Source organism: Procambarus clarkii, chromosome 8, assembly GCF_040958095.1.
Source record: "Procambarus clarkii isolate CNS0578487 chromosome 8, FALCON_Pclarkii_2.0, whole genome shotgun sequence".
In the NCBI taxonomy this organism is placed as follows: domain Eukaryota; kingdom Metazoa; phylum Arthropoda; class Malacostraca; order Decapoda; family Cambaridae; genus Procambarus; species Procambarus clarkii.
Window position 1 is genome coordinate 27,046,231 of NC_091157.1, and position 5,826 is coordinate 27,052,056.

The window sequence follows — 5,826 nt, forward strand, 5'->3', positions numbered from 1 at the left end:
CTATAAATTTTACAAGTATTTACCTACTTAAAATTTTCTTAGATTAAGGACCTGCCCGAAACGCTGCGCGTACTAGTGGCTTTACAAGACTGTAATTACCATATTATGTATCCTCACATTCCCAATGTACCTTCTTGTATATGCATAAATAAATAAATATATATATATATATATATATATATATATATATATATATATATATATATATATATATATATATATATATATATATATATATATATATATATATATATAATATGTGTGTGTGTGTGTAGCCGAAAAAGTTAGGTTAGGTAGTCGAAAAACAATTAATTCATGAAAACTTGGCTTATTAGGCAAATCGGGCCTTGCATAGTAGGCCGAGAAGTGCGTTCTGGCTACTAGGTACGACATATATATATATATATATATATAATGTGTGTGAATATTCTCGTGTATATATTTATTTATTTATTTTTTTATTTATTTCTATATTAGAAGGTACATTGGGTTGAGAAAGTAAAAATGATAATATAATGATATAAACTCCTTGTTACAATATACTGTTTCATCTTACATGATATATAAGTGTCATTAGTCTCATAAATAAAGTTCTTATTTTGCTGGAGATACTCTTATTATTTAGTTAAGAATTACTGAACTGTAATTACCTACTGTGTATTTAGTGTGGTGCTTACCAGTTGAAGATGCTAGGAGTTGATACAAGAGTGTGCAGAGAGAGTTAGCAATTTAGCCTAGCAGGAATTCATACCTGTGATATTGTACAGAATTATATTACTGTACCTGAGTTTACCTGAGATCCAGAAATACTAGTGGTCTTGAAAAAGACTGAAAGCCAGCTGCTTGTAGAAGGTCCCCTCATTTGCCTTGATGATCTATACTTTAAAAGTTAGTAGAGTTTTGCCATTTACGTATTCGGCGGGTAGGTAGTTCCATATGTTAATAATCATGTGGGTAAAAAAACATCACTTGTTCTCAGATTTCTCCTATGTTGTGGCTTTTAATGCTTCAAACTGTTTTATCATATTAAACAGTTTAAATATTAAAATGGTATATATATGTTTTTTAGAAATCTTTCTCAAATTATATATTTTGAATTTTAAATTTCAACCTCCTTAAATACAACTAGGTGACTACATTACAACTAAGTGAGTACATTTTTTTGTACATGTATTAGCATGACTCTGGCATTTATTAACCTGACTCTGGCAGTTATATTAATCTGACTCTGGCATTTATATTACCCTGAATCAACACTGGCAAATATATTAGTCAGACTCTGGATATTGTGGTGTTTGTGTGTTACTGAGGAAGTCTTGGTTGTAGGGTTGATGTAAAGTCATGACTTGGTTACTGACTTTAATACTTAATATGATTACATGACTAGTAGCTACCAAGCTTGGCGGGCGTCCTGTACGCTCTCCTGTTTACCTCCTCTCCCTGGCGTCTCAGCCGCCGCACATAGAAAACGGATGGTACCATTTTCTGTGAACATGACATCCCTCCTTTTCTTTAAAAAGAATGAATACAGGATGTCTACCATGCTTGTAGCACAAAGCAAAGTTTTTGACACAAAGTAAGTTATTAACATATCAAGAGATACTGCATACATTTAACATTAATTAAGCACACAAAGAATTTAAACAACTTAATCTTTTCCACAAAGGATTTCAATGTTAAAAATACATATGCAATGTTAAACAAACATGAAAGAAACTGTAATACAAAGTTACAAAATATTGAATGAGATATCTGCATTATTCAAACAATATTAAATTTAGTTTAGCACAATAAGTAAATACTTTTCATTACATAGGAACACAATTAATCATCAAATCGTGTAGGGCGTTTAACATGACGTTTAGGACGAGAGTCCTTAAATGCAATAACATCCCTTGATGAATTGTTTGTCGGGTTATAACTATTTTTTTCTTTTTCTTTTGCACGACTTTGCACTTCATCATTTTCTACACTAGTTGGAATCACTTTAAAATAAGCCATATTACGTGTTATACTATGATCTCTATTACTAGCTGTTACCATAGTTCCTTTTACACTAATCACTTTATATGGTTTTGTATCATACGGCATATCTAACTTTCCCTCTTTTTTCTTTTTAACGAGAACAGTGTCACCAACCTTTATGAACTGTTCCTTTGCACGTTGATCATGAGCAATTTTCATTTTGCCCTTGGCTAGTGCATCCTTCTGAGCGAGACGTTTATCCGTTACCTCGGCTGGCATGACGGGTAGTGCGATTCTCATAGGACGTCCAAATAAAAGTTCACCAGGTGATTTGCCCAGTGTTCCATGCGGTGTTGCACGGTAGTTCCTGAGAAAAGCATACATAGCTTGTTTCCAGGATCGTCCTTCGGCATGAGCACAGCGTACCGCTTTCATGAGAGGTTGCATGAATCTCTCAACTTCTCCATTTGCTTGAGGACGTAGTGGCATCACACGGCGGTGTTTGAATCCAATATGCTCAGCAAAGTTGACGAAGTCTTGTCCATTGAATGGCGGTCCATTGTCTGTCTTGACAACTTCAGGAATGCCAAAGTTTGAAAAGATCTTGTCAAGTTTCGGAATGACGGCCTTTGCAGATGTGGAATTGATGATTTCTACTTCTGGATAACGTGAGTGATCATCAATGACTACCATCAAGTACTCTCCAGTTGGTAGCGGTCCGCAGAAGTCCATCGATACTTCCGTCCATGGTGCAGCAGGTAGTGGTGAAGGTTGTAGAGGTGTTGGTCTTGAAGTATCCACTGCAGCTTGGCAAGGGACACAGGCATCATGCATATCCTTTGCTTGACGATCAATGCCAGCAAACCACACCTTTTCTCGTAGCAGCTGTTTGGTCCTAACAAGACCTTGGTGTCCTTGATGTGCAAGCTTCAGAGCACGTTGCTGGAGAACAGCTGGAATAACGATACGAGTACCTCGCAGCACAGTGTCGCGTTGTTGCGTAACACTTAATTCTGTCTGGAAGCGTTCAAGTGCTTTGAATGCATCTTGGTCAACTCCTGAGGGTGGGATGCGTGGAAACTTTTTCTTAGTCAATGCATCCACTGTTGCTTGCAGAGTTGGGTCCTCCAGGGTTGCAGTACGGATTTCATCAAGAGTGAGAGCCTTAGGGACTGCATCACAGGTTACAGAGTGTACATATTCCTCGGCAACTTGCTGATGCTTGGTGATGGTGAAACTGTTTGCAGGATGTCGACTGATGTAATCAGCGGGATTGCCTGCACCCGGCTTGTATTTCACCGTAAAGTTGTATGGTTGCAGACGAAGAGCCCATCTCTCAATGCGAGCTGGTGGTTTGGACTTTGGATTATTGAAGATGGTCTCCAACGGTTTGTGGTCAGTGACTATCGTGGTGAAGGGTGCACCAAGCAGATACACATTAAAGTGTTCACAGCCCCATACAAGAGCAAGAGCTTCCTTCTCTGTCTGACTGTATCGTTGCTCAACATCTGTGAGAGAACGGCTGGCGTAGGCAATTACTACTCTGGAATCTGGTTGACCAGGTTTGTGTTGGGCTAAAACAGCACCTAATCCAACAGGACTAGCATCCACCGTTAACTCAGTGTCCATTGATGGATCAAAGTATGCAGCAGTCGCATTCTCTACTAGTGCATCTTTCACAGCATCAAATGCATTTTGCTCGATATCGCTCCAGTACCATGATGCATTTTTCTTCAGGAGCTCACGTAGAGGCTTTGTAATGGTAGCAAAATCTGGAATGAAGCGAGAACAGTAGTTTGCCATTCCCAGAAAACTATGTACTTCAGTGGACGTTGAAGGAGGTGCAGCATTCTTGATATCTGCAACTTTCTTAGGATCTGGAGACAGACCTTTGTCACTAAGTACATGTCCAAAGAATTAAATTTTATGTTGATTGAACTCACACTTTGCTCGGCTTAACGTCAGATTCTTTTCTCGTAAGCGTTGCAATGTTGCACGAAGAGCTTTGTCGTGTTCAGCTTGGGTACGGCCATAAACAATGATGTCATCAGACATGTTGTCAGCATTAGGTATGTCTTGCAATACCTGGCTGATGATGTGCTGTAATACCTCGGCAGCACTGTTGATACCAAAACTCAGGCGCTTGTACCTATACAGACCTCGATGTGTCGTAAACGTTGTGATGAAGCGACTCTCATCATCAAGTTCAAGCTGATGATAGCCCTTGTTTAAATCTAACTTGCTGAATACAGTTGCACCATTCAAGCGGTAAATCATATCATCTACAGTGGGTGTAGGATGGCGTTCACGCATTATTGCCTTGTTGGGAACACGCATGTCCACACAAATGCGTATCTCATCTGGATTCTTCGGCTTTGGTGGAGTGACAATTGGGCTTACCCATGGTGTTGGACCTGTTACTGGTTCAATGATATCTAGGTCGATCAGCCTATCCAGTTCGGCATCGACTTTCTTGCGAGTATGGAATGGTTGTCGGCGATGTGGTTGGGCAACTGGAATTACATCTGGGTTGATATGCAGATGTACTTTGCTATCAGTATAACAACCTATGGATTTAAATCGATCCGAAAATTCAGCAACAATACCATCAACATTGTTTGCAGATTCCACTGCTACAGCATTAGAAAGCTGAAGTAGCCCCAATTTGGTTGAAGTCTTGTAACTGAGTAAAGACTCCTTTGCATTCCTAACAACATGGAATGTAGTAATGAGCATTGCATTCTTTGACTTAATCTCTGCAGTGAAAGTTCCAATCACTGGCAAGGCTACCTTTGAAGCATAGGCAGTGGCTTTGCCATTATAGTTCTCAAGCTTTGGGAACTGTTTTTTAAATTTTTCATAGTGGCACTCAGCAATGGTGTCAATGTTTGATCCAGTGTCAATGAGAACTTTGAGACAAATACCAGCAATGTATACACATGTCTCTGGGTTGTTTGGAAGATCATTCCATTCTGTGATTGCTTGTACTCCATAAGTATAATCACATTCACTGTCATCTGAGACTGGTTGTAATGAAATGTTGTCTTGTACATTATTAACATTCTGGATATGAGGTGCAATATTGTGTTTACCACCTCGACCCCTATGACCTGATCCTCGTACAGTGCTTTTATTCATTGACTGTGGTTTCTTTAGTGCAGAACGACACATAGCACCAAAATGACCTAGTTTTCCACACTCATAGCACTTCTTACCTTGAGCAGGACAAACATTATCTTGGTGTGGGTAGTCTCCTCCACAATTGTAACATTTATTGTTGACACCCTCTGATGTGGGTCGTTGTGACTGCTTGAGCCTTGTTCCTTGACCCCAGTTGTGACGTGGTTCTCGGCTAAATTTACTGTTAGGTTTGCCATGATATCTTCTTTGATCACGGTGTCCTCCCTGAACCTTACGTACCTCATCACTGTTAGTAACAGTGGCAGAACCGTTATTAGCACTGCACTCCATGACACGAGCATCACGTGCAGCATCTTCCATTCGACGAGCCATATCCAGTATCTTGGTAAGAGAACTGTCATCATCAACAAGTTCTAGAGCTCTTCGACGAAGACGTGTAGATGTGCATGATTCAATTATTTGCTGTTTGATTTCTTTGTCAACATCAGCAAACTCACAATGGGCTGCTAAACCCTGCAGACGTGTGTGGTATTGATTCACAGTTTCATTAGAGAGTTGTTTTGCTCTCCTGAAATGCATAATTTCCATAGCAGTATTTTGCCTTGGTTTGAAATGCTCTGTTAGTTTGGCTTTGGCAGTGTCATAATCTTTGGCACCACCAGTGTCTTTCAGTGTGTCAAAGATGTCACAAACTCTATCACCTGCATAATGAAGTAGAAA